Below are 27,354 nucleotides of genomic sequence, written 5' to 3' on the forward strand. Positions count from 1 at the left end.
TAGGCGCAGGCAGGCTGAGTGGCGGGGAAGCGCCTGAGGGTAGGAAGGCAGACACTGGCCACAGTCTGGTCATGTGCAGCAAGTCACGGCTGAGCCGTTGGGCTGGCCTCAACCAGCTCAGCTCTCTTGTGCCCAGGAATCACACAGTTCTGTCTAACGGGGTTCCAGGTAAGAGTCACCAAGCACGGAGCCCTCAAGCCTGGCCCCATAGAAGAACTTAGGCTGTTTAGATGGAGTGCCCCGCGCTGGGCCTCCTCGGCAGCTGCTCTGGGCTGAGAGGTCTTGCAAAGAAGGCCCACTCCACTGCACACAGAGAGCAGGAGGGGCTGTGCTCACAAGCTTGCTGGCGTGTGCACTTGAACTCCAGTCATCACCAGGGACCCAGGCCTGGGTGCAAAGGTGAGGCAGGAAGCACTTTCGGACCCGCCTGCCTCATATCCATGACCCTGTTTCCGCTTACAGCTGGGGCTCCTTGAGAGAAGAGCAAGCACGTGAAATGTGCTGTCCTCAGCAAACGCTCACAAGCTATAGAGAGGGCAGTGAGCCCAACACGGCTGAGCGGTGCAGCTCCGGCTGGGGCGGGGGAGCAGGGAGACAAGGCTTGGATTCTCATCACCACTGTGGCTCGGCCCTGGTAAAGTCACCTTGTCTTCTCTGCCAAACTGGGATGACACAGCCCTCCTCGGAGGGCTAATGAGACGCTGTGTGTGAGGGCAGAGCGTGTTCAATATGGCAGCATTCACTGCCTTCACGCAGAAACTCAGGAAGCTGGGCACCCGGCCTGCCCACCTGCCAATGGGTGCAGCATCACGAGGCTGAGGTGTGGGGGCAGCTGACTCAAACACCCTTCAGGCCCCGGTAACCAAGGTGCCTTGCCAAGACCCGCGTGGCCCAGCTGACGACAGCACCAGCACTCTGTCAAGGCTGCAACACCTCCTTCCTCGTGTAGCCCCTTGAACACACGTAAGAGAATGTGAGTGGATGATTATTTTCCCTCTTTGAGGCCTTCCCTCTCCCCTTGATCCACACTCAAATTTTTCTGTCTTGGCACATCAAAACCCTCCTGATACTTGTTTATGGCTGTATAAAACTCCACCACGTTTCCTGGGGGACATTAGGATGCTGCCCATATTATACAATCATGGACAGTGCCTCTGGGAACACCCGTGCACTGAGGCATTGTGCACGTGCATCATGGTAACTGTGCACATTTCCAAGAAACATTTCTGAATCAGATACTCTAAGAATGTGAATTTTTGGTGGAGGCTGTCAACCTGCCTTAGGGGTTGAACAATTTACACTTCCATCAGCAATTTATGACAGTGTTTGCTTCTGCATATTCTTGCCGACATGGTATGTTATCAAGTTTTGGTAGTCTGATTGGGGAAAGAACAGTGCCTCACTATATTGTTCAGTTTTTCTATAAGTTTGAGCACCTTCCCCCTATATTTAAAAGGCATATGTACTTTTTTTAAAAAAAGATAGCTTCTCATTTTTATTGTTGTGTTGTTGATTTGTAGGAGCTCTTTACATATTAGGAAACTGATTTATGTGGGATAAGAAGAGCAGATACTTTCCCCAGTAGTGCTGGGCTTTTGACACTGGTTATGGTGGTTTTGTCATGTTGCTATTAATTTTTATGTAGCTGAACTGATGTTTTGTGGGTTTTTTTTGGGGGGAGGTACATTTTATATCTTCATTGAAAAGGCTCTATTCATTTCAAAATTGTAAAAGCATTTGCCTAAGATCACTCCAAGTACTTTTATGCTTTCATTGTATAAACATGAAGTCTCTGATGCATTTAGAATCTGTTCTAATGAAAGAGGTGAGGTTTCTGTCTGACTTTGCTTGTTTCTGGATAGCCCCGGGGTTGTCCCATGGATCATCTTTCCCCCACTGACTGAAATGCCGCCTTTATCAAATAAGGGCACTGAATCTCCATAAGCACTTGGGTATTTCTGTACTCTCTATTCTATAATTTTTTTAACTACACTCATTTAATTATTGCAGGTTTATAATCTGTCCTTAGACCCAGGAGTGTTGGCCCATATTCTTTTTCAAAATTTCCTGCCTATTCTTGCTTATGTATCTTTGCATATGAACTTTAGAATTATTTGTTTAGCTAAAAAAAAATTCTGGTGATATTTTTATTGGAAAAATGCTCAAAGTTATAAATTAACTTGGGAAGGACTGATATTTTTACAATGTTGAGTGTTCCTACCCAATAATGTTGTTTGTCTTTCTGCTTTCTCAAGTCTTATCTGTCTCCTTTAGAGATGTTTTAAGGTCTTCTCACATATATTTGAACACTTCTAGTTTTACTTTATGGCACACTGCTGTTTGTTCCTATATTCATTTTCACTTTCTTTCTCAGTAAGCATTATTTTTTTCTTTTCCAACCACACACACATTGCCTCGCTGCTATAAACTGGAATGAAAATCTGCCTTGGGGCTGCATATGCTTAAGTGATTGACTTTTAGCCGATCCTAGTGTGGAAGGCACAGCCTTTCTCTTCCTTGGCTTGCCTTCCTCTACCTGTTGCCTGGATAAGGATATAATGCCTGGAGTCCTAATAGCTACCTTCCACCCGAAAGATAAGAATCAACCCCTAGGAACCCTCACGGCACCACCCACCCCCAGGTAACTTTCAGATGAAAAAGACAGAAACTTAGATCTTATTTAAAGCACTGTTGTTTAGAGTTTAGGGATGAGTTGTGACTGAATCCTCTTCTAGATAATCCATGCTATTATTTTATAGTTTAAATTCCTTCTGTAAATGAGGTCCTTTCTCCCATGAGATCTATCTGGTTGCATATGCCTGAGGTGGCTTCACAAAGTTCAGGGAAAATGCATATGATGAAAAAGCTATGCGTGGATTTCAACTTTTTTGAGCCAGAATCAACTTAATGCCATTTTCCACGAACTTTTTGAAGTGCCCTCGTGCATGCCAGCTATTGGTTTCTGCTTGTCATTCTGTACCTTGTCACTCTACTGAGTCTCTTGATTGACAGCAAAGAGTTTTCCAGATGATTCTCTGGATTTTCCACATTATCTCCTTCTCAGACTTCTTGCTTCTCGCTCACTTCTCTCAGACAGTGGCGAGTGGCACCTCCAGAACAATGACACGGAATCTCCGGGACCCTAAGCATCCGACTGCTCTGACCTCAGGATGGCCACATCTGTCACTTCCCCTATCCTCGGCCTTGTCACTTGCACCTGCATTGATGGCTATCTCACTGTGTTCTCCACCAGCCCAAAGACTTCCATGGAACCAGCTTCCTCCATCATGTGCCAGAGGGCCAAATAGGATATGGGAGGAGAAAAGCAGGCCTTTCCAGCGTGTGGTTTCTCAACCCTGACACATTGGGGCAGCGGGATAACTGCCCCGCCCTGTGCATGTGTGTGGTGTATTGGAGGGTCGAAGGGGGCTGTCCTGTGCATTTCATGTGTGGTGTCATCCCCGGTCTCTATGTGTTAGATGCTGTTAGTACCCTTCTCCAGTTGTGTCAGCAAGTCTCTGCTTCAATTTCATCTCTTATGCTGAGACAGGAGCTTGGACTAAATCCTGCTTGGGGACCCTTGTACCTCCACAACAGTAAAGAGGCAGCATGGGGCTGACCCCAGGTGACTGCTGGTGACCACCTTTTAATTAAGGCATGGAAGACACAAGGATTGGAAGTCTCTATTTCATGCATGGACCCAGATTCCTCCAGGCTGGGAAAAGAAGGCTCTGTGGCCAGCAGGAGCCCACAGAGGCCACCAACAGGGATGGACAGAGTTAGAGGCTGGATGGTAAAACCAAGGCTCGCCTGGGTAGGAGCGCAGATCTCTTCCAGAAAATCAAAGGGCATTCAGAAAGGAAATGCCCCAAACAATACACTTAAAAGCATTCTATGTGAGGGGCAAAAAAGAAGACCGAGTAGTTTCAGGGGAAACGAAAATGTTTGACTTCTAAGGCCAACTGTGGGAGTGGGGACAGGGAGGCGGCCTCGCGGGTACAGACCAAGACCCCTGAAATGAGTTTTCTGTGAAGTGGGGGAGGAAGTGGTCCACACGGAGGGAGAATGAGGGTCTGAAGAAGCCTGCGTCTCAGCAGTGCAGTGTCTGCCGCACGAGACCTGTGGGAGGTCCAGTTGGGTTTTTAGCCAAGGCAGTGACAGTGAGCCGGCTGTTGCTGTCTCAAGCAGTGTGTCTAGAATAATCTGAGATGCATATTTTGACTTTTAAGCACTGCCTCCCAGGAGCAGCTGTGTTTGCATCTGGTTCTTTGTAAAGTGGTTTACAAGTCACGAGTTGCCAGTGCCTAGTTGTTGTGATCTGGGGTCCCCCACCCTCTCTCTCTCTCTCATGCAGAAAGGAAATGAAGTAGTTCTGAATCTGCATGCTAACTCTGCCACTTGCTAACTGGATGACATCTGGCTCCACCAAAAGTATCCTCGAGACTCAGTCTTCTTATCTGTTCCATGGGGAGAAGACAGCCTTGATCTCACATGATGTGCCTGATACATGGCAGCGCCCCCAGAAATTCTCTGTCTTCTCCAGGAGTCTCTGGCTATCACTTCTTAAAATACATATCCCCTGCTGGGACAAGTCCCTGAATTCCTAACAGCTCGTTTATTTTTGAAAAAATGCGTATGAGTTCTTATTATGTCCAAGTCACTGAGATAGCTCCTGTGGAATGCAAACTATGAAGCATGTGCAACTTTAAAGTATGGGAGAGACCGACAAATGATGAGATGATGAGAGATAGACACACAGACACTGTAACTTCTTGCAGCCCAGTGAGGAAATCATGGATTCCTTTCCCTGGGGGACTGGGAAATGACACGGTGTACAGGGACACGAAGTTCCTGAGGGAAGAAAGCAAGGATGAGGGCATAGGTAGGGACAGGGTGGAGCTGCACAGGTGTGCGTAACCAGGACCAGGGCGACAGCTTCCAGACATTTAGCACAGCCCTCAGGACCCCAGATCTCCAACCTGGGGCCACAAACAGGGTCACCCTCACTCCCCACAACTGCTCTGGGTGGTAGATATCTCAATCCCAAGACTCGGGGCTGGGTGGGAGTGGGGAGCAGCCTGGTTAGGCAGAGGCCGGTGAGGCGGCCTGGGACCTGCACTTGGGCCTCTGTGGAATCCTCTTGGCCCCTATGTGCTGCTCAGCTGTCTCATCTGAATTCACCCTTTCCCACTGGGACTTTCCCAATGTGGTGGTAGATTCCAAGGGCCAGAAAGTTCTACCTTGGTGAGCCACACGACTTTTAGCAAAGGATTGGCATGCAAGGCCCCCGTAACATATCAGAAAGAATGGGGGAAATACATATACCCTCTTGACTTGAAAACTGTCCCCAAGAGACCCTGCTGCCTCTGTACCCACCGCCCAGCACTCAGCTTGTAACGCCCTCAGAGCTCAGGGCCTAGGGCCATGTACGTGAAGATAAGAGATGAGGACGCCAAGGATTTGGGTTAACAGAGTTAGGCCCCGGGGGGGGGAGTCATGAAGAAACTCTGCTTGTTTTTTGAACAAACAGCGTGAATGACTGCGGTTAATCAGATGGGAAGAGAAGCTCTCCTGGCAGATGTTACCACACACCTCTGTCAGTGTAACATGCTCAGGAGGCAGCCATGATGCCCTGTGTGATGCGGGCAGCACCCTCCTCTCCCAGCATTCTCTGTGGTGGCAGCCAACACCTCCCATCTCAGAGGCCACCTGAGGTCAAACGGGGAGGCCAACCCATCACCTGTGCCTCAAAACCAAAGGCCTCCTTGGTTCCAGAGTCAACAGGAGTGACCTTCAAATTGCCCACCACAGTGCTGATACCTGAGGGTCTATGGCAAGACTCTATCCCGGGCCAGCCTGCAAGGGAAATCTCTTCCAAGTCTTCTCATAGGAACATTCAATCATTTAGGAAGAAAATAATAACTATAAAAAAACTTCAAATAATAACTATAAAAAAACTTTAAAAAAAATCTCCAAATGCTTTTGTGAGCTGGACTCAGTGTAAAGTCTCTGATATTCAATGTTTCCTTTAATCCCCACAAATGCTCTATGAATCTGGTGGGACTGTCGTCCCCTTTTCTGGAGGGAGAAAAGCTGTGAGGGGTTATTCATCTGGCCCGGGACACCCAGGCAATGGGGGAGTGAGAGCTGGTCCTGGCTGACCTCACTTCTTTGCTCGCAACCACTTGCTGACGTTTCTCGAGAAGAAAATGAAAAATCGCGTGCACACTCCTGCTCTTCCGTGGGCTGCAAGACACAGCTGCTGCCGCCGGGGCGATGGTGGTTTGTTTCTGAGTCTCTGCACGCTTAGGAGATGGGACTGATAAGCTAGCGAGGCTCTGCTGGCCGGGCAGAGGGCCCCTTGTCTGGAGGGTGCACGCTCTCAGCCGCTGCAGCCACAGCTGGAAACTGCAGCAGTCAAACAGCATCCTGGGTGACGGCCAAAATAAACAGCCTGCGGCTGTACCTGGGCATTAAGACTTGGAATTACTGCAGAATAACTTATCTGATCGCATGAGTGTCCGATTACTTTTTTTAAGAAATCCAGTAATAAAGGCACAATCTTATCTTAATATTGCTGGATAGATCCTGATCCTGCTGATAGGATCCAGGCATTGATTGTGTCCCCAGCACGGGACGATCATGACACTCAAACCGAATCCTCCATCACTCTCCAGGCCGCCAAATCAACCTGCTCTTCACTAGGGTTCAGTGAATCAGCCAGAGCCAAGGATGTGGCCAACTTGGAGCCAGGGAAATGGCTGCTTTTCTTCACCCTCAACCGTGAGAGAAGATGGCCAGATGAATCAACCCCCGAGGACACTTCCAATCTAAGATCTTGGAGAGTGGGGGTACTTGGAGCCCATGAGCTTGCACTTGCAATCCTGGCTGTGGCACACCAAACAAGGAGTAAGCCTTGGCCAGCGTGTCTTCTTAGACAACACAGGAGCCAGACAATGCTCTCCTCCCACTCACATTCTTCCGTGGCACCCCAGGGACATGGTGCCTAGCATGGCACGAGACATCCTTTGTGGTCTCCTTCAGCCTGGCCCTCCAGCTTCACCTCTCAACCACAGCCTCTCACAGTTCAGATTGGAAGCCCGGGGGTCTTCAGATGCCTCCTGTCTCCTGTCCTGAAGTCCCGGTGCTGGCTCCACCATGAGTGTCTTTCACAAAGGACCACTCCACAAGGGCAGGGTGTCCAAAATCCCTGCTCACAAGGCCTGATGCCATCTGTTGTTGAAATGCTTGAAGACATCAGAGAGGAGGTGAATTCATGGAATGTGGCCACAGGCAATCAGATGGCCTAAACATACATTTCCAGATAACATAAAGGTCTATGAAAACAATTTTAATTGAAAACTATTAAAATCAAGGCCAAGAGGCTGGCATCATGAAACAGAGGGTTAAGCTGCTCCTACGATGCTGGCATCCTATGTGAGTGCCAGTGCAAGTCCAGGCTGCTGCACTTTGGATCCAGCTCCAAGTTAATGCACCTGAAAAAGCAGTGGAAGATGGTCCAAATGCTTGGGCCCCTGCCACTCCTGGCTCCTGGCTTTGGCCTGGTCCAGCCCAGTCCCAGTCATTGCATCCATTTGGGGAGTGAAACAGATCTTTCTCTCTCTCTGTCTCTCCCTAAGCCTGCCTTTCAAATATATAAATAAATCTTAAAAAAAAAAAAAAGAAAAAAAGAAGCACACACAATAGACTCCTAGCCATTGACATTTCTGCCTTCTCAAAGATGCCTTTCCAGGCCACCCTACCCAAAGCAGCCCCACCATTGCCTGCCCCAACCCTTTAATCTCAGCCCCAGCGCCTTGGTCACTTCCTTCAGAGCAGTGTTCACAATGTCCATTATTTTGCTCATTTATTCCCTTGGCTATTATTGGTTTCCCTCACATGAACTCCATGAGAACAAGGGCAGCGTCTCCATGTTCACAGCATGGTCCCCAGGGCCCTGCAAAGTGCCTGGTACTCAGTGTTCACTGGCTGTCAGAATGAAATGCTGGGCAGGGCCTCCCATAAGTCCCGTTCATGACCGTCTAGTTAATGGCATCATTGCAACTGGGAATACAAGTATTGTCTTCTCGGCTCTACTAAGTAATCATTCTACAATATTTACTCAGAGCCTGTTTTGGTGCTAAGAATTGAAGAGAAAGAAGACACAATCGTCAGGACCTCACGGGAGGGGTCCAGGGTCCAAAGGGACGGATGGACAGACATCCAGAGCACTTGGGATGGTGAGTTCCACGTCAGAAAGACAAACAGTGCATCATCACTGCCCTTAGAAGGCCACAGCTGCTGGTCTCGCCTTTTTTGGGCCCAAGAATTTTCAGCTCAAAGTCCAGCCAGCACCGTGTCGTCCCAGAAAGGGCCACTGCAGCTGAAAGACCAAGAATAACCTTTTGGGGGTGGAGGTGGGGTGGGGTATGCGGGGTGCTTCACGCAAGTGGACAGCAGAACCTAGCTCAGGGCCGGGAAGGCCAGGAGACCACTCTTCAAGATCCTTTCTCCAAGACCATCAGCTGCCAAGACCAGCACGGGGCCACCTTCCAGGTCCAGCCACACAGGGAGCCACGTGCTCAGAGAGTGGTCGGCCCTTGGCAGGTCAGCCCAGCCTGGAGAGCGAGTGAGCAAACTCACATGCCGCTCCACACACGCTGGGGGGATGTTGGGGAAGCACGTCGCCCTGCAAAGCGGGGGTCACCCAAGTTACTTGGAGGCTATCAGAGACCTCAGGGGCAAGGCCAGGGGGCTGAAAACAGAGTGACCTCTGGGGGGAGAGAAAACAGATTTTATTATTCTTAAAAACGAACTCTTACATTTCTATTTGTTTAATTTGGCCACAGAAGGCATTTGCTTTCAGACCACGTGGGGCTGTTCAGCCGATCAGAAGAGTGTGTGTGTGTGTGTTTGTGTGTGTGTGTGTGCGCGCGTGCATGCATACGCTACGTACATATGTGTGTGAGGAAGGGACAGGACTGTGCTTGTGCCCACACAGGTGTGGATGGGCATATACCTGCAGCGGTGGGGACTCTCTGGCCCGTGGGCCGTATAAGCAGTGGTCCTGCCAAGGCAACAGCAAAGCATGATTCAAAATTCAATACATCTATAGTGGGCTTAATTTTCTTTTCTTTTTTTCTTTCTTCTTTTTTTTTTTTTTTTTTTTTTGGACAGGCAGAGTGGACAGTGAGAGGGAGAGACAGAGAGAAAGGTCTTCCTTTTCCATTGGTTCACCCCTCAATGGCTGCTGCAGCCGGCGCGCTGCGACCGGTGCACCGTGCTGATCCAAAGCCAGGAGCCAGGTGCTTCCTCCTGGTCTCCCATGGGGTGCAGAGCCCAAGGACTTGGGCCATCCTCCACTGCCTTCCTGGGCCACAGCAGAGAGCTGGACAGGAAAAGGGGCAACCGGGACAGAATCCAGCACCCCAACCAGGACTAGAGCCCGGGGTGCCGGCGCCACAGGCAGAGGATTAGCCTGTTGAGCCGCGGCGCTGGCCGTAGGCTTTTTAAGTTGATAATTTTGTATGGCCCACAGATGATGTTATAAATCTCTGAACAGGCCTTAGCAGGACACATGTTAGTGGGTGAGGAGCAGGCACAGGCCTGGGGGGACAAGGTAGGCCAAGAAGATGCCTCCTCTTCATCAGGGAGAGCTGGTGGAGAGCTACAGGAAGCCCCTGGTGCCCTTGGGAAGAGCACTACTGAGTATCTACGATGAACCGGTGAGCTCCACATTCGGCAGTGAACACAGGGGCAACCCAGCAGGTCTGCAGAACCCGGAGGCCTCCAATTGGACACGCTGATGGGGGGATTACCTGTGAAGGCTTGGGTTGGCAAAAATAATTGTGTGTGTGTGCGTGTGCGCATGTGCACGCACATGTGATGAGGGTGTGGCAAGAGAAGAAAGTTCGAACTGGTTTGTGAACAGGACCGACATGGAGGGGCCAGGACATGCACCAGAAAGACAGGTGGAGAGCCTTGGGAGGCCCCGGCATCCAAGCACCCAGGCAGAGGGTGCTCTCCAGCCAGGCCTGGTGAGCAGGGAGCAAAGAGCGCTCATGTTTCCTAGGTCAGAGCCCAGGCAGAGTCCCTCGCCCTTATTTATATTTATTATTTTCCCTGCTATGCACTGCAAACTGTCATGAAGAACTAGTGATACGTAGGAGTAGTTGTATTTTCAAGAAAAGACTTTGCAGTCCCATGGGGTATCAGGTACCCGAGTTGGCCCAGCGATCGGCTTTAGTAAAGGCAAGAACTGTGAACTTCCACCCTGCCAATGGGTGGGAAAAAGCAACAGTTCCGCAAGTGACCCTGGGAGACACGACCTTGCGCATGGGAGCACCGTGCGCCCTGGTCTCCTCCAGCTGCCAGGCTTTCTGCCAGGGAACGTCCAGCAGCTTCACCTCCCCCCTGGCCAGTGCCTGGCCCAAGACCGGCTCCATGTTCCTGACTGCTTTCTCTCCCTCCGTTCCACCAGGCCCGGTGCTTCTGGCTGCCCTGCCAGCCCTCATCCGCTTGCTCCTGGGATGTCTTTACGTCCTCCTCCTTAAAAACAACCCTCTTCCGCCCAGCCTATAGGCCCTGCAAACTACGTCAGGTCTGTCCAAGGTCAGTGAACTAAGGTGGAGACTTCCTCTTCCGGGGAGCCTACGTGGACTGTCCAGAAGGCCAGAGGGTCCGTGGAGGTGGCAGAGGGGCAGCAGCTTCGGCATACCTCTCCGATCCTGGTGGCAGGGGATAGAGATTTAGCTCCTCAGGTCCCCGCTGCCTCAGTCCTGCCTCCGAGTCTCCCCTGGGTCAATGCTTCCTTTTCATTGGAGGGCGATTTTGGGAGCAGACCTTGTTCCTGGTATCTTTTAGCTGAGACCCAAGCTGCCTCCCAGTGCATCGCTCCTCCCATCAGGAGCAGGCTGTTTTTTGGCCCCAGCCAAGGATGAAGTATCAGTAAGTCGTGTTCAGTGGTGGAGAGGTACTTACAAAAGGTCACTCCACCTCTGCTTTGGGGACAAGTGACACTCACATTGTAAGCCGAGTCACCGCAGCTACTGTGCAGGTCACAGAAGTGCACTGCAGATGTGGGGGTGCACACCCCGACTTCAGCAGACCTTCACATTCAACGCGTACAGTTTTACTGGCTTTGAGCTACCCTGAGAGCCCACAACAAGCAGCCATCTCCTCCGTGTAGAGTCCCTGTGTTTATGAAGCTGGCATGGGGGCTAAGTCAGGAGGCCAACAACTCGGCCGATAAGGTGGAGACAGTGTCAAGGGCTGCGAAAGGGACATTTTCCAGCCAGAAAGCAAGGGCTCTGACACAATCAAACAGGAACGTGGGACTTGCTGCGGGTTCAGATCTGTGACAGCAAAGTCCTCCAGATACTCTGTTCTGAAATAAAGGAATTGTGATGGATTCATTTAAGCAAAGTGTTGTGGCAAAGACGAACTTCACTGAACATGAAGGCCATGGCTAGCACGTGCTGTGAGAGTGTGCCCAGCATGGAACTCTCACTAGCTCTGTCCAGCTGCATCTCTATCCTGGGCTAGTCATACTGCTCACTTTATTACATACACACACAGGGGGACATCGGTTTGGACTAAGCACCTACGTTCTGCCCGACAGACCAGACTAAGATGGAGTTGGTCATGCTGACGTCCCATATGTCCAAGCAGAAGCAAAGTGGTTTATCAGATCTTTCCAGAAATCGGAAGAGAATGAGAACAGACCAGTCTCCAAGCTGGCCATGTTAGCTGGCATGACAAGGAAGTTCCTTCTGCTTTCACCCTTAGACAAAAGTAAGTACGCGGCCTTCCACTTGTTTCTGTGGTTCTGCTTCTGTGTTCCCACATTATGAAACCCATTGGTCTGCCATAGCTGAGCGGGAACCCTCATTCTCCTTAGCAGATTGAGTCAGGAATCACAAAGAAAAGCCAGGTAGATCTAGAACTCATTTTTTGTAATTTCATGTCTTGACACACATAACAAAGTGTATACATAATGTAGAATAAAGTATATAATGACTAATGTAATATAGATAAATAGGAGAGAGATGCTGAGAGACATGTTGGTTTTATATGTAAAATGAAACATACATGTAATAAGGTGGTTATGTGGCTTGAGAATGAGCCCAGGCAACAGTAACTCTCAGTCTCTCTTTCTCTGTTTCTCCGTCACATACATTAATCATGTTATGTAACTCAGGGATCACTTAATGTTAAGGACGTGCTCTGAGAGATGAATTATAGGAGACTGTAGCCGAGTAAAGCTCACAGAATGCACTCATCCAGCCGGAGACAGCTATGACGCTGCTCGGTGATACCATCTGATGGGGCCATTGTCGTCTGTGTGCTCTGTTGCTCAGTGAAATGTCATTAAGACGTGCAGGACTGTATTTTATTATGGGTAATAAGAGATATGGATGAAATAAAGCACCTATACAACATGGTGTATATTTTATGATTGATATATACCATATGCAGGGGTCCTTCAGAAACTGTGAAAAATGGAATTGAAAGATGCATACTTGGTGCAAAAAATTTCTGAAATATATGCAGTTTTTTATTATATGCATTTTCATAAATTTCTTGAGGACCCTGCATATAAAAAGATGTTGGGAGTTATGTGTTGCCTTATATATATGTTTAAAGTATATAGGTGATAAAGTATAATTAACATGTCACAAATATTCAGTATAAGTACTTTTACATGTTTAATATAATCCATGTGTATGTGTAGTATAATACATGTGCATACAGTGTCCATAAAATCAGTAAGTTTATCTGAAAATGATTATACTTAGTGGTGCTGGTTTCTTTCCAATTTTGAAATTTATTTTTATCAATCCAGTAGTTTTTGAGAATAGAAATGGAATCAACACCAACCAAAACAATAACTATTGAAACCGTAAAAGAATACAAAAACAAAATGTAGGAGCACGCATTTGGTGCAGTAGTGAAGACTTGGTCTGGGATGCCCGCCTCCCACATCAGACTGCCTGGCTCAGGTCCTGGGTCTGCTTCCTGATAATCTGCACCCTTGGAGGTACCAGCTAATGGCTCAAGTAGTTGGGCCACTGCCACCTATGTGGGAGACCCAGACGGAGATCCAGGCTCCTGCCTTCGGCCTGGCCTATGTCTGGCTGTTGTGGGTATTGGGGGAGTGAACCAGTAGATGGAAGATCTCTTTCTTTATCCCTGTTTCTCTGCCTTTCAAATAAAACAAAAACAAATAAACAAACAAATAATTTTTAAAAAGCAAAACCAGTCATTTTAAGCTAGAAAGAAATCACTATTTTTTCATGTGCTAACAGTCCCTAATGGATGATAATTAAACAAATGCTAATATCCTAATCTGTTGATGATTGTCAAGTAGGTTTTATTGCCAGAGATTCGCCATTAAGATATACACCCACAACCATACCTGCTCTTTTTTTGAAAACATAAATGTTCTGATTTAATGGAAAATCACTGCAGGGCACAAGTATAAACTGTAAAACAATTAAAGTCATAAATCCAAGTGGCAGCAATCCCCAGCCAGTCTTACAAAATCAAACTAAGCAGCTGCCAATCAGCAAAGCTCTGCCCTGGGCCCTACAAGTGCTAGGGCAAGGAACAGGCATAGGCAGCTTCTGGCTGGTAGCCTGCAGCGCAAGACCTGAAGATGGCTTGGGTTCCAAGTGGGAGAGGTAGATGGTCAGCTCCGGGCTCGGGAGGGTTCCAGAACCCAAGCTGCCTACAGCTTCCTAGTCAGCTTGTTCCTTTCCGTGGAAATAAAACCCATCGTGCATGCATTCAGATACTTACAGGGCAACTACTTGATGGTAGTCACTGTTCCTGGCACGATGGGAAGAAGCTCCCTACATACTCATGGAGCTTACAGTCTGATGCAGAAAGAGAAACTCAACTCATACAGCAAAAGAATTCTACAGAGTGACGAGTGAAAGAGCAATGAGCATTTAGGCTGGGATTAACCCTGCCCCACGTCTTGATTCCTTTGCATTAGTGAACAAATATGTACTGAGCACCTTCCAACAGGCTAGGCCTTTGTGAGATGATTTTTAGGAGCTAGAATTTTAAGGTTTGTCTTCCTCCATCCACATGTTACACGAGGAGAGAGCCACAAAGACACCACACTCAATGACAGAACCTGGTGAGCACTTACTGGTGCATCTCAAGTGCACAAGTTCGTCTCGTTCTCCTGTAGTGAGCACCTCTCTGCCATGGGTACTGGCACCACTCCCATTTTAGAGAGAAAGAAACTGAGGCCCAGAGAAGCTGATCACCTGGCCCAGAAGTCCACAGCTAGCATCAGGGTGGAGAACCAAGATTTCAACCTTGTGCAGCAAACTCAACCATAGCCTCTGTGTGTGCCCAGGCTGGCTGGTGGAGAAACAGGGCCTGGGACGCTGTGAGCCCCTGTAGGAAACACTCACGTTGGCCACATTGGCCGTATTTGCCCCACAGCCACGGTGCCTGCTCCTCATGGAGGTGGCAGAGGAGGGCTGGAGAGGCTGACTGCCTGGGCGCTCGCCGGTGGTCTCACTTCAGGATCACTGTAATTGCCCGCCCAGAAGGTCTTCAGGGGTCTAGCTCTCTAGCTTTGACTTCTCGGCCGTGATAGTTCATTGGTTCCTCGATCTTGTTTTGTAGTGCTCAGCCTGTGGGATACCTGGATGACTGGTTATAAAATCAAGGACATAGGATTAGGGAATGTTTTCCCAGACAAGGACACTCAATGATGGCACTTAGGATGCTCAATTCCAAGCAGGAGACTGTGTGTCTTAAAGAGCTGTGCTGTAGATTACCTGGACTCTGCCTTCTCATTAGCGATGCATGACTATGGTGATTTAATCAGTGGAACCTCCTGATCTGTAAAATGGGGATCAAAATACTCATTTCAAAGGCTTTCTGTGAATGCTTAAATGAAACGACAAGGGGACAGTTTATAATAGTTTCTGGTGCACCATAGAGGCCTGACAAATATTAGATCCAATTCTCTTTCATGGGCAATTTCCAAACTGTGCCATTCAAACAATCTGTTTCCTTATTCCTCTCTCACATGCAGTGGAGATATGGTCTGTTATATAAATAGATTAGGATACCCCCTCCCCTTTTAACAAGACTAACTACAGTACAAGTGTCACTGTAGGAAAGCAACACAGTTATAAGCAATAGTGACACCAAAAACCAGAAAGAGGAAAGATAAATAGGATATCAGCTGAATACTCAGCCTAGGAATTTCAGAATGGTGGCTGCATCTGGTTGCTTTTATTTTATTTTTATTTCCCCCTTAAGAGATTTTTGTCATGGACAGGGGCACAGCTCAGAGTGTGAGTTGCAGAAACATGTGGACACCACGGGTTGGCCATTCTAACATTCTGGCAATTTCTGAGCCAATGGCACAGAGGTGAGGGGCAGTGAGCTGACCAGGCAGAGGTTTCCCATATCTACAAAGCCTGCCTTTGTCCAGCCTCCTTGGTCTCCATTTTCCCATTGACTGCATCTGTGAGCTGCCACATGTCTTTCCACCAGATTCTTTTTCTGGGCAAGTTAGCGCAAGTTTTTCTGGAAACCCTGACCAATTCCCCAGTTCAGGTTAGTCTACAAACTCCTTGCTCCTCAACAACAGCACACTGCTCGTGATGATGGCCACTCACGGTCAAAGGCTTATACACTGGGAGCAATCCCGGGGCTCTGCCAGTGTATTTGATTTATTTTATTTATTTATTTTTTTTGACAGGCAGAGTGGACAGTGAGAGAGAGACAGAGAGAAAGGTCTTCCTTTTTCCGTTGGTTCACCCCCCAATGGCCGCTGTGGCCAGCGCGCTGCAACCGGCACACTACGCTGATCCATAGCCAGGAGCCAGATGTTTCTCCTGGTCTCCCATGCGGGTGCAGGGCCCAAGCATTTGGGCCATCCTCCACCTGCCAGTGTATTTGAAAGTGAAGGGGCCCTGCTGGCTGACACCTGCCGATCGCCTGCAATGTGCACAGTACTGGCTGGAAGCAGAGACCAGTACTGAGAAAAGCAGTCAAGGGCAGCATGACCAGCATTGCCAAGTGCGTAATGCCTGCCTGCTCCAAGACAGGACTAGGGCAAATGCTAGCTTCTCAGTGTACATAGACATGACCCGTGGACACCGGCTGAGAGGTCAGAGGCAGATGTTGGCATAGGATATGATCTTCTACTTAAAAACAAGTCTGCACAGCTGTTTCTACTCCACTTCAAAATAAGAGAAAATATTAGGCAGATTATTAAGACCTGCAGGAATCAATCCAAGAATTTAGTGACATGTGAGAAGAATATCAATGACAAATCATTGAAGGGCAGGGATCAGCAGTTTTGAAATGAACAAACCCGGAAGCTGAACAGGCTCGGAACTCGGGCGGTGGAGTTGTTTGGGGAGCCCCCAACCTGTCAGCTTTCTGACCCGCAAACCTTTCTCTTCCCGTGATCTCCCTCCATCCCTAGATTAGGGTCTGGAGGTTTAAAACGGCGCTCACTCACACCTGGATGCTCAGCAACACCCGTACTGCAAGGGAGCTCTCTAGGGGCAGAGGGCCGAGGAGGCGCACTGAACTCACCGAGGCGATTCTTTGCTGTCAGAGCCTGTCCTCCTCTCACCCCCACCCCTCCTCAGGCCCCTTTCCTGCCCCCACGCTGACTGGCCTCAGCTCTGCCCAGCTGTCACTCCCCCACTCTGAGAGAGACTGTGTCTGGACTGGATCCCAGCGTGGATCGAGAGAAGAGGGTTGGGAATTCCCTTCTGTCAAACTCCTCCCGTACACACAGAGTACACCAGGCTCTGTGCAAGGGCCATGGGGAGACACAGAAGTCTGAGAAAGAAGCATGACCAGGAAAAGGCTTTCAACCTGACATGAAAATAGGAAATACATGTTGAAGTATGCATTAACATCAAATAAAAGGCATGCATATTCCCTTCTGGGCTCTCGCATGACCTGCACCTGCACCCTCGCCTGTGACACTCTTCCCCTCTCTCTTCATTGGCCAACTCTCGTGGCTCCCTGCAGGGAGCTTTCCTGGCCCCTTCCTAAGGAGTACCGTTCCTGCCCTAGTATTCATCAAGAGGAAATATGAAAGATCCCATTATGTATTGAGGGAAGGGGTGAAAGGGACCAAGCCTGGCTCACCACTCTATCCCCTCAGCACCTTGCACAGTCCCCGGGATGCAGCAGGCGCTTAAGCATCTCATGGCTCTTTCTGGCCAGTGCCGAGCCATGGGCATCACTCGTGCCAATTGGCAAAAGCACCACCAGAGTGCAGGCAAGGGAAAGTCCTACCATAAGAAGCAGAGTGGGAGCTCAGCCACATGGCTGCCAAGACCGAAGTTGGCATCAGACATACAGCCCCAGGGAGAGGAGGCAACAAGGCATTGTGCCCTGAGGCTGGATGGGGGGACTTCTCCTGGGGCTCCAAGTGCTGTGCTTGCACAAGGATCCCAGATGTTGTCTACGGTGCCTCTGATAACGAGCAGGTGGCACCAAGGCCCTGGGGAAGAACAGCATGGGGCTTACTGACAGCATGCCATACCGACAGTGGTGCGAGTCGCCCTGGGCAGTGCCCCTGGGCTGCGAGAAGGGGTCCAAGCTGACGCTCAAGGAGGAAGAGATGTTAAACAAAAACTTATCAAGGAAATGCAGAAGAAATATGATGAAAGGAAAAAGAATGGCCAAATCAGCAGTCTTTGGGAGGAGTGGTTCCAGCAGGGCAAGCTCCTGGCACGCCTTCCATCAAGCCCAGGCCAGCGTGGCCAAGCAGATGGCCGTGTGCTGGAGGGCAAGGAGCTGGAGTTCCGTCTGGGGAAAATCAAGACCTGGAAGGGTAAATAAGTCCTCCCTCGTGCAATCAAGGTGTTTATTGTTAGAAATAAGTAAGTAAATATCTGCTGGGCGACTAAGTATGAACATAAGGACTGAAAGCCACCCGGAGAGATCTCTGCTTCCAAGCCAGCAGGCCCTTGGACTATTACCAAAGAAAGTTCCATTAGGTAATGTTCTTCGGGAAACTTAGCGTTTGTTACCTGTGCCATAGCTTTGATGCCAAGCTGACTAAGCAACGCTGTCTGAACGCACGCGACAAGAACCGACCTGCTGGGTGGGGTGTTAGTACCTGGCTTGGCAGTGCCAACCCTGCCGCTTACGTCTGCCATGCTGTTCGCTCAGATTAACTTGTCTCAAGTCACTTCTAATCACTTTAAACAGGCCCTTCACTTAGAAACAATGGAGGCATGTATGAGTGGATTTGGGTTCACACTCCATTTTGTACTGTAGCGATTGTGTATGGGATGGATTTTGGTTTTCATGCTTATTTAATCCTCAAGTGAATTATGAATGACTCACTATCATAGGCTAAACACTTGTTTTCCTTAGAGGGTCCTCCCTTATGTACCCACTAATCTCTCTATATTGTTAATTTTCAAAAACTAATGTATTTATTGGCATGGGTGAATTTAGGAGAAGGGAACTATAGTCAAAGATATTGAAAAGTGGAAAAACTCTAATCAGCTGTATTTGCTTACATGAAGGGGATGGCCAGTTCAGTCCCCTCATGATGCACACTCAATCATCTGCAGGAAGCCATGATGTGACAACCCATCTTTGGTCCATATGTCAACTTCAGAAGGTTCTTTTTTCCAGATAAACTGATCCCCATGATCTCAAACTTTGAGTCACCATAACCTAAAATGTCTGCAAAAACTCAGTGTTATCAGCTGGTTCTAAAGAACATCCTAGAGAAACACAGCCTGTTGGAAACAAACCTGTCTTTTTTCTCAAGCACATAACAGGGATAATACCTATTTTTCCTTTCTATCAGAACTTTAAGGTTTATTTATTTATTTGAAAGGCAGAGTTACAGAGAGGCAAAGAGAGAAAGAGAGGTCTTCTACCTGCTGGTTCACTCCCTAGATGGAGGCAATAGCCAGAGCAGGGCCAATCTGAAACCAGGAATTAGGTGCTTCTTCCATGTCTCACACATGGGCGCAGGGACCCAAGGACTTGGGCCATCTTCTACTGCTTTCCCAGGCCATAGCAGAGAGCTGGATTGGAAGTGGAGCAGCCAGGACTTGAAGCCCATATGGGATGCTGGCACTGCAGATGGTGGCTTTACCCAATATGCCACAGTGCCGGCCCCTCTATCAGAATTTCAATCATTCTTAAGAAGGGATAAACCAAAGTGCTGACCAGAAATGCATCTTCCCAAATACCATTCCCCAAAACATTTCTTATGATATTTAAATATAATTTCAAATCATTTAATTCCAATTTCCTTTCCATATAAACTTTGGAAAAAGGGAATTTAATTTAGTTTGATTGTAACTGTGAAAAAAATCTTGAGAAACTGCTGTAGGGAGAAAGTACTGGTGACTGACCGAAGTAGACAGGACACCACTGCCAACGACCACCGAAGTATCTTCTTTGTGCCACAGTGATGTATCCCTTCTCCAAGACTGAACTGTATGGTAAAATTTGCTTTCAAGACACACCATACTCAGTAATTAAGTGGATGTTGCTAGTGGAGAAGTTATTTTTAATTGTTTAGCACTACTTGATTCCCTGTGACCATACAGCACCACCACCTCTACCATGGTTCATGTTCACCGTGCAGGGATCTTTGCCAGAAATAGCAGGAGATCAGAGAGCTGTGAGAGTCACTGCTCATCCCTGATGACTTAGTTTGTCAAAGACAGATGAGCAAGCGAAGTGTTGGGTAAAGAATGGGATCTCTTTCCTCCACCCAGAAGTCTAAAAACAAGCAGAGCCATGAATTCATAGGATAATTTTTAACATACATAGAGGGCTCTAGCTGGGGAATGACCATAAAGTTATAGGCAGAGTCAAGGCGGTTGACCAAGAAGAGAATGTGTTTATAGTGATTTCAGTTGATTAGACTGAACTATTCTTTAAAGGGAACTTTGTATAGATGTCTATTCACATTCCTCATTGTGTCTGAGAAAGCAACACTGCCATTAACACTGGAAATAAGAAGAGTGCTGAGGGCTCCACACTAGTATCTCCTTGTAAACAAGCAAACATTTTAAAGTCACTTTTCAGACTCCCAGGCCTAGGGGACATCATTTGACAACTGCTAATCATTTGAACTCAGCACTGCCTTGAGTTTTCTCCTTGTATTAGTTTGCTTTTTGTGGTCACAACAAAATACTCAAGGCTGGGTAACTCAAAAACAAAAGATGCTCAGAGTTTTAGAGGGTGAAAGTTCAGTGAGTCACCAGCTCTGGTGAGGGCCCCCTGGCTGTGTCAGTTCATGATGGTTGGCACGAGGGTAGGAGAGTGTCCAGGACAGAGAGATTATATGGCAAGACAAGCAGCCAGAGAGTGGAGTGGGGCTGGTCTGGGTCACTTGAAAATGAAGCAGGGTTCTGGAAGAACCATGCCTTCTGAGGATGTGGCCCCAAGTGACCAAATCACCTCTTGCCAGACTCCACCTCTTAAAGCAGCAGCGGGGAATGTCTGGCTTACGAAATCAGTTGGTCTGGCCCTGCCACAGCAACCACAGGCGGTGCCTGAAATTCAATACATCTATTATAGGTTAACTTCTAAATCAATGATTTTGTATGATCCATGAGTGATGTTGTAAATATCCAAATGACCCCAGTAGAAAAAAGATTTCCCCAATCTTGTCTTAAAGGTTTTGCGCCCCTTAATCCTGCCACATCACAGCCCCAACTTCCAGAACACGCACCCTCCAGGGACAAGCCACATGCAAACCATACCACTTCCCTTCGGTCAGTTACTTGCCACATAAACATTTGTTTCCTTCATTTACTGTTGGCAACTGGACTTCTTTTTGTTTGAAGAGGCACTGACCATTATACCACACACTCAGGAGGGTTGAGGAAGGAGTAAGATACAAAAGAATGTAAAACCCACCACACTGGCTTTTGACCTATGGGATACAGAGCAGAATTCTTGGGGATTGCAAGAGTAAAGAGGCCAAGCCACTCATTCCCTCAGAAAATAAAATTCCTTACTTTTGTGCAGTGCTTTCTACTGCCCCCAAATTCTTTTATTCTCATTATCTCATTGATCTTCATTTCAGCCTACTTCCTAGTTATTGTCGCACAATTGGAGGTAACGGTTAAAGCCAAGGGTGTGATTTGCTTATCTCTTTATTCTCGGTTTCCTTTAAGCAGTGTGTAGACCCCAGGGCTTTCCTTTGTAAAGGCCCTCCTTTCCTTGTATTTACAGTTCTGCCAGAGAGCCTCTGTAAACTTTCTTCATAAAGTCTAAGCATACATACCCGAGCGAGGCTTCAGAAACCGCGGCCATGGGCTGGTGATACTGCCACAGTGAATGGCAAAGCGGTCTGGCAGTATTTTCTAGAATCATTTCTCAAACTGTACTAGGAAGGACAGAACTGAATTTATGTGAAAGGTGAGCTGGGCTCATGGGGACCCTCCTAATTACAAAGCAGACAAACGCTTACGGACGCTAGAGAAAACAGCCAGTTAGTTCTAAGCCAGCTCTGAGCCCTGGCCGTTGGAACTCTGCCTCCTGACACAACTGGAATCCTGAGTTTCTTCATCTGTAACATGGAGCCAACACTATCAGCCTCACAGCCTGTGTTTGTGAGGGTCTATGAGAGAATTTACAGAAAACACTTCTTGACAAACCCAGTGAACCCCTCTATAAATGGTATTAGCAGTTACCAAAGTGAGGGCATCGCTTCATAGTTCAACCTAGATCGGAGCAAGGACAAAGGAAGACAGTGAGGGCTATTTAGGGAATTTCATCTCCAAGGTCAGCTTTAGAGAGACTTGAACGTAGCGTTTATCTAGGGTCAGAATGGTGCTTTCCTCCTCTGGGAGCAGGGGTGGCACTGATTGCAATGGGCCTGTGGGAGCCTGCTGGGGAGCTGGGAACATTCTCCATCTTGGCCTGGGTTGCACTAGTGTCTATTCATGCGAAAATTCATCAAGAGCCCAGAACGGTATGCTCCTCTAGGCCTATTGTATCTCCATTGGAAAAAAGAAAGAAAAGGGAAGAGGGCAGGAAAAGAGGAGTGGAAGGAAGGAAGAAAAAAAAAAAAACAGGGTGGGAGGTGAACGGAAATGGCTTCTCCCTTGGCCTTATCAGTTCCTTTTTTTTTTTTTTTAAGATTTATTTATTTATTTATTTATTTATTTATTTGAAAGGCAGAATTACAGAGGAGGGGGGGAGGGAAGGAAGGAGGGAGGGATTCCATTTGCTGGTTCACTCCCCAGATGGACTCAATGGCCAGAGCTGTGCCAATCCAAAGCCAGGAGCTGGGAGCTTCTTCCAGGTCTCTCACGTGCAGGGCCCCAAGGACTTGGGCCATCTTCCACTGCTTTCCCAGGCCATAGCAGAGAGCTGGATTGGAAGTGGAATGGCTGGGTCTTGAACTGGCAACCATATGGGATGCCAGCACTACAGGCAGTGGCTTTACCCACGAGGCCACAGCAGTGGCTCCTCAGTTCCTTTTCAATTGCCTACAAACCCTGCTCTAGAGAGGCTCTCTCAACAAGTGAGCAGAATGCAAGGAGAACAGTGCTGTGCTGGTTTCAGGACCAGACCCCAGCTCCCGTACCAGGCGTGCATGAGAACATTCTGGCACATGTTCAGGTGTATGATGCCAAGAGGTCATGCAGGCCTATTTTCAATCCAAAGGTGTTCACTGACGTGGGATAAAGGCTCAGTGTTTTGAAATTGGTAAGTATCAGTCCAGACATTTTTTTTGGTTAATGAACAACCTCAATTTTCCATTGTTATGGTTTCTTATTTCCCTTCATTCCTCTACACCTTTTTCCTCAATCTCATTTATTTGAGAGATGATTTCTTTTTTATTTTTATTAAAGAGGTAGAGAGAGAGTGGAAGGGAGTGGGGTAGGGGAGAGAGAGAAAAAACAAGAACAAATGATCCATCTATTGGTTCACCCTCCAAGTCTCAAAATGTCGAGAATGTTCCAGGCTAAAGCAAGGAGCCAGAAAATCAATATCGTCTCCTATGTGGGGGGCAGGGACTCAGTTACTTGGGCCATCACCACTGTCTCCCGGGGCTGCATAGGCAGGAAGCTACAGTCTGGAAACCATGGATATTGATCCCACGTACTCTGATGTGGGACATGGGCATTTTAAATAGCATCTTAACTGCTCGGCTTAAATTCCCACCCCAAATCAAAATTTCTCATGAGTGTTTCTTAGCCATTTCTATAGGCCAGGTCCTAAAAATTCCCTATAGGTGCCTATAGCATCTCAAGGCTAGGAGATTCTTCTCAGTGTGTGGAGTGGAGTCCATCCCTGAACTTGGGGACTGTGTCTCCTCAGGCTGATCTCATGTCATAAAATGTTCAAGGCAGTCTGGCTCCAAGGGGCCATGAACAATGCAAAGTGTACTTGACAATGGGTGCACCAGGGTAGACACGAAAATGGCGTACCGGTCAATGCTTGATCCTTTCAATTTGAAGAACACCAGATCAGTAGTGGCATGAACCTGCCCATAAAAGATGCTGAAACGGTGGCTGAGGTGAATATATTCTGATTAAACTGAGTTATGATAGTAAAGTGATTTTTTTTTAAATAACTGTGTTGTTTGAAACTGGTTATCTATAGAAAAATGGCTTTTATTTTGGGAATAGAGCCAAGCATCGCAAAGGATACCAAGCTTTCTTAAACAATAAATTTTATGGTTCAGGCTGTTTTTTTTTTTTTTTTAATAGTCTTTCTGATCATGTAGGTCAAGTGGCACATAGTCATAAGGATTGCAAACAGTGGGAAACTGGTAATACCTGAGTAAGGAGAGAGGCGTCCATTTGGACCGTTCTGGTTTTCACAGTAGGAACAGATTATCTTTTTGGTGATACCTTAAAGTTCAATACAATTTGAGAAGGTAAACGGTACAGAAGGGAATGAGATGACAGATGGAAGCCTTTCTCTTGTACCTTTTCTTGACTTCAAAAGAGCTCACAGCACCTTCACCCATTCCATCTGATATCCTGCAGGATCTGAAAAATCGGCGACTCTGGCGACTCAACACTACAGAGACATCTGCAGAAGCCTGCCTGCCCTAGTGAGGGCTCTGCTGACGCGGCACCTCCCCACGCCTCAGAGTCGCAACCACAGAAGCTTAGAGCAGGGATTCTCAGCCTCAGAAACGTGGATGCTGCTGAGGCTGGGCAGTGCTTTGTTGGGGCGCTGCCCTGGGCACTGCAGAATGTGTGGCAGCACTGGTGGGCTCCACCCTTTAGGTGCTCCCAACCTACTGCTGTCTTTCCTCTGCAAGTTGCAACAACCCCAGATGTCCCCAGATGTGCTAACTGTTCCTGGGGGCCACGGCAAGGTCACCCCCGGGGATTGGGAAGCCCTGTGCCAGCCTCACCTGCTCTCATCAGGGAGGAGCAGCAGCCATGGCTGATGAATGTCCAAACCCAATTCGGCACTTTCCTCCTAGACAACACTGCCCACTTAAGAACCAGATTCCGTGTGTGTGTGTGTGTGTGTGTTTTTTTTTTTTTTTTTTTAAGCTAACCTGGGGAACTGAGTCCCTATCACCCAGGATAGCAGCATCCCTTGGGCCTATGAACAAAGGGAGCTCAGGCCTTAGCAGGCAGAGCACAGCATCTCCTAAGGGTGCCCGGGTGGCCTCCTGGCTGCAAAGCCCCAGTGTGATATGCACAGAAAGCCAGAGAATCCAATAAATTCTCAGGTGACATTTTAAGAGACACGTTATTACTACAAGTTTCAGTAGTTCTATCTACATATCAGCAACAGGATTTGAGACTCTTGATGCAAAGGAAAAAAAAAAAAAAGATTTAGATACGCTCAATGAATGGCACTAAGAACCAGTGTGGTCTTGCTAAGCTGTTGGAACAAAGTGTTTCGCAGTCAAGGCTGAGGCTGTCTCTGCAGTTACTAAGCAGCAATGGTTTCTGGGAAATAAATTGCTGGAAACAGTGTTACCTTTCCCAGCTCTAAAGCAAACCACCCTGCAACATGAGTCATTATGTTATAAACTAAATGCATCCTGCTCAGCCCAGAGAGATCAGAAATGAGAGGAATCTAGAAAACACCAGCCCCTCCAAGGCCAGTAAGTCATCCCGGGAGCCCTCTGAATGTATTTGATACTCACAGGAATTTCACTTATGATACCAATTTAAACGTTGTCTTCCTTCCCCCTCATTTGCCGAGATTAAGTGACATCATGTTGCTAGAGTAAAGAATGTCCTAAAGAGAGCTGGTAGCCCAAGCTGCTTCTACTGTTTAGGAAAGGAAAAAAAAAAAAAAAAAAAAAAAGAGAGAGAGAGAGAAGAAAAAACTCAACTCCTAACAACCCCCTCCCTCCTTTTTTCCCCTCCACAAAAATAACAGAAGGCAAGCTGCTCCTGTAATCAGCAGTGATTGCAGGCATTTCCTGTATTTTTATATCAAGCGGGTTGTTTTTTTTCCATTACATACCCGGTGAACTCCAGTTAGGTCAAGACTAGAGAAAAACAGGACCAATTATGCCTGTAAACCCACAAATCTGCCTACTTAGCTCTGCTAATTTTGGCGTGTTGATTCCATGGTTGCAAGGAGCAGAGGCAGGAAAAGTCCTCCTCCTGCAGGGGCAAGTCCCCAGGCTTCCCCTCTCCTCCCATCCCACTCAGTCTCCCCGGTCCCAGAGTGAGACTTTCGCTCCATCTGCTGCAGGTTGGTGGAATGAGAGGGTCTGGGTCAGGGGTCTGCCTTTCTGAGAAGTTCCCAGGCTCCCTGGGGTCCATGTTCCTGCTCTGCCTTTGGGGAGGTCAATGCTGAACTTCGAGATTCCAGTTACTCTGGCCCATTGCTAGGGACCGTGGCTCTGACGCCCATCCCGAGAACAGCAGCACGGTCTTCTTCCTCGTGCCTCATCTTCCCTCTCTGCTTTCACTTACATCCATTTCCTCTGCCTTTGTCTTCTGTGGTTACAAGAAAGCATTACGAGGCTCCTTACTGAAGTTAATTAATCGAATACTAGTTTTATCTCCATTTTTATTTTTGTTCCTTGAAAGCTTTCCATGAAAGGTGTACTCTATGGTGTTTCTGCACTTTGAAAATAATTTTAACACTTTGCTTATAATACCAGGTCACATTGGTTGTTGCAGTCAATGGGGGGTTTTCACAGCTCTCTGTTCAAACCTTCTGAAAAGCTGTGAACACCTTTACCAAATTGAGATTGTAATGAATAAGGGACAAGGTCTTGGCCAACTTTGGGCAGTTTCTCCACCTTGTCCCTCAGTTTCCCAAGTGCCCCCTCCCCTCTGCAGGTGCAAGTTTGGGTAAGTTTCCTCCTGGGGATACTTCTCACAGTCAATTACACGATGATGTCATCATTTCAAACATCCAGCCCACAGAGGAGTCAACCCCGCGGAGGAGTCCACAAGTCTGTCCTCTAAGCTCTTCCTCCAAGGGGACTTGGCTCTGATGGTTTCTTCTTCAATTATTCATGCCACTTATCAACATGTTTTTCTTGTTCATATTAATCCTATTGTTTTATGTAATCCACCATCGAGATTTCACAGACTCTTAGAGCTAAACAAATGCCATTCTGGAATCGCTTCATGGGCCTGGGGATTATAAATGCTTTTTGAGTCCTTCTATAATCACCTTGGATGACCCCACTCTTCAAATACAAGTGCACTTTCAAGTTGAAACTTCACATCTAACTGCAGCTTTGTAAGCAAGAGACGTACACGCGTAGTTAGGGGTTACCTACCACATACCAGCTCCACATTAAGGTATTAAAAGGGAATGATAATCATAAATAATTACTAAGCCCTTCCTAAGGGTTTTTCAAGCATTGCCTTATTTAATATTCACGACAGTCACATGAGGCAGGTATTATAACTATCCCAGGTTTTTGATGAGCAAATTGAGGGTCTTAGGGAAAAAGAACTGGACTACCATCCACAGATGGAGCCAGGACCACCAGGTGTCTGAGCCACAGGTGCACCTAGGACCTAGGCTGGCTATATGTTGGACTCTCCAGAGACCCATCTACAATTTCCCTCAGAATCCACCATTTCAAAGTCACTCAGAAAAATCAAGCTTTCTTCCTTATCTCAATATGGTATTTGTTAAATATAAAATGATTTTCAGAAATCAGATTTACTTGCAAAGTAGGGCTATTAGCCACAAGACAGACTATTCACACAAAAACCTTGAGAAGGAATTACAGAAATATTTTTTAAAAAGCAGTGTTTTTGCCCTGAGAATAAAGTCTGTGAGAAAACTCTTAGAAGGGATGGCAGTACTCACTTGGATGCGTACACTCTGGTTTGTTTGCTTTAATAATCAGTCTACTTCCTTATGGCAAAGTCGAGAAACTCCCCTGATGCCCTC

General features: G+C 47.5%; 1 protein-coding gene and 1 pseudogene across 5 annotated transcripts in view; one reads left to right on the plus strand and one right to left on the minus strand.

Moving 5' to 3' along the window:
• Positions 1-27,354, minus strand: part of PRKCE (protein kinase C epsilon) — a 505,242-nt gene that overhangs the window by 32,396 nt on the left and 445,492 nt on the right.
• Positions 15,441-18,867, plus strand: LOC149128115 (small ribosomal subunit protein eS8 pseudogene; annotated as a pseudogene). Its single transcript, XR_016230399.1, has one exon. The product of XR_016230399.1 is annotated as a small ribosomal subunit protein eS8 pseudogene (transcript).

Source organism: Oryctolagus cuniculus, chromosome 2 (genome assembly GCF_051225735.1).
Source record: "Oryctolagus cuniculus isolate XC-2025 breed Fujian yellow rabbit chromosome 2, ASM5122573v1, whole genome shotgun sequence".
NCBI lineage: Eukaryota > Metazoa > Chordata > Mammalia > Lagomorpha > Leporidae > Oryctolagus > Oryctolagus cuniculus.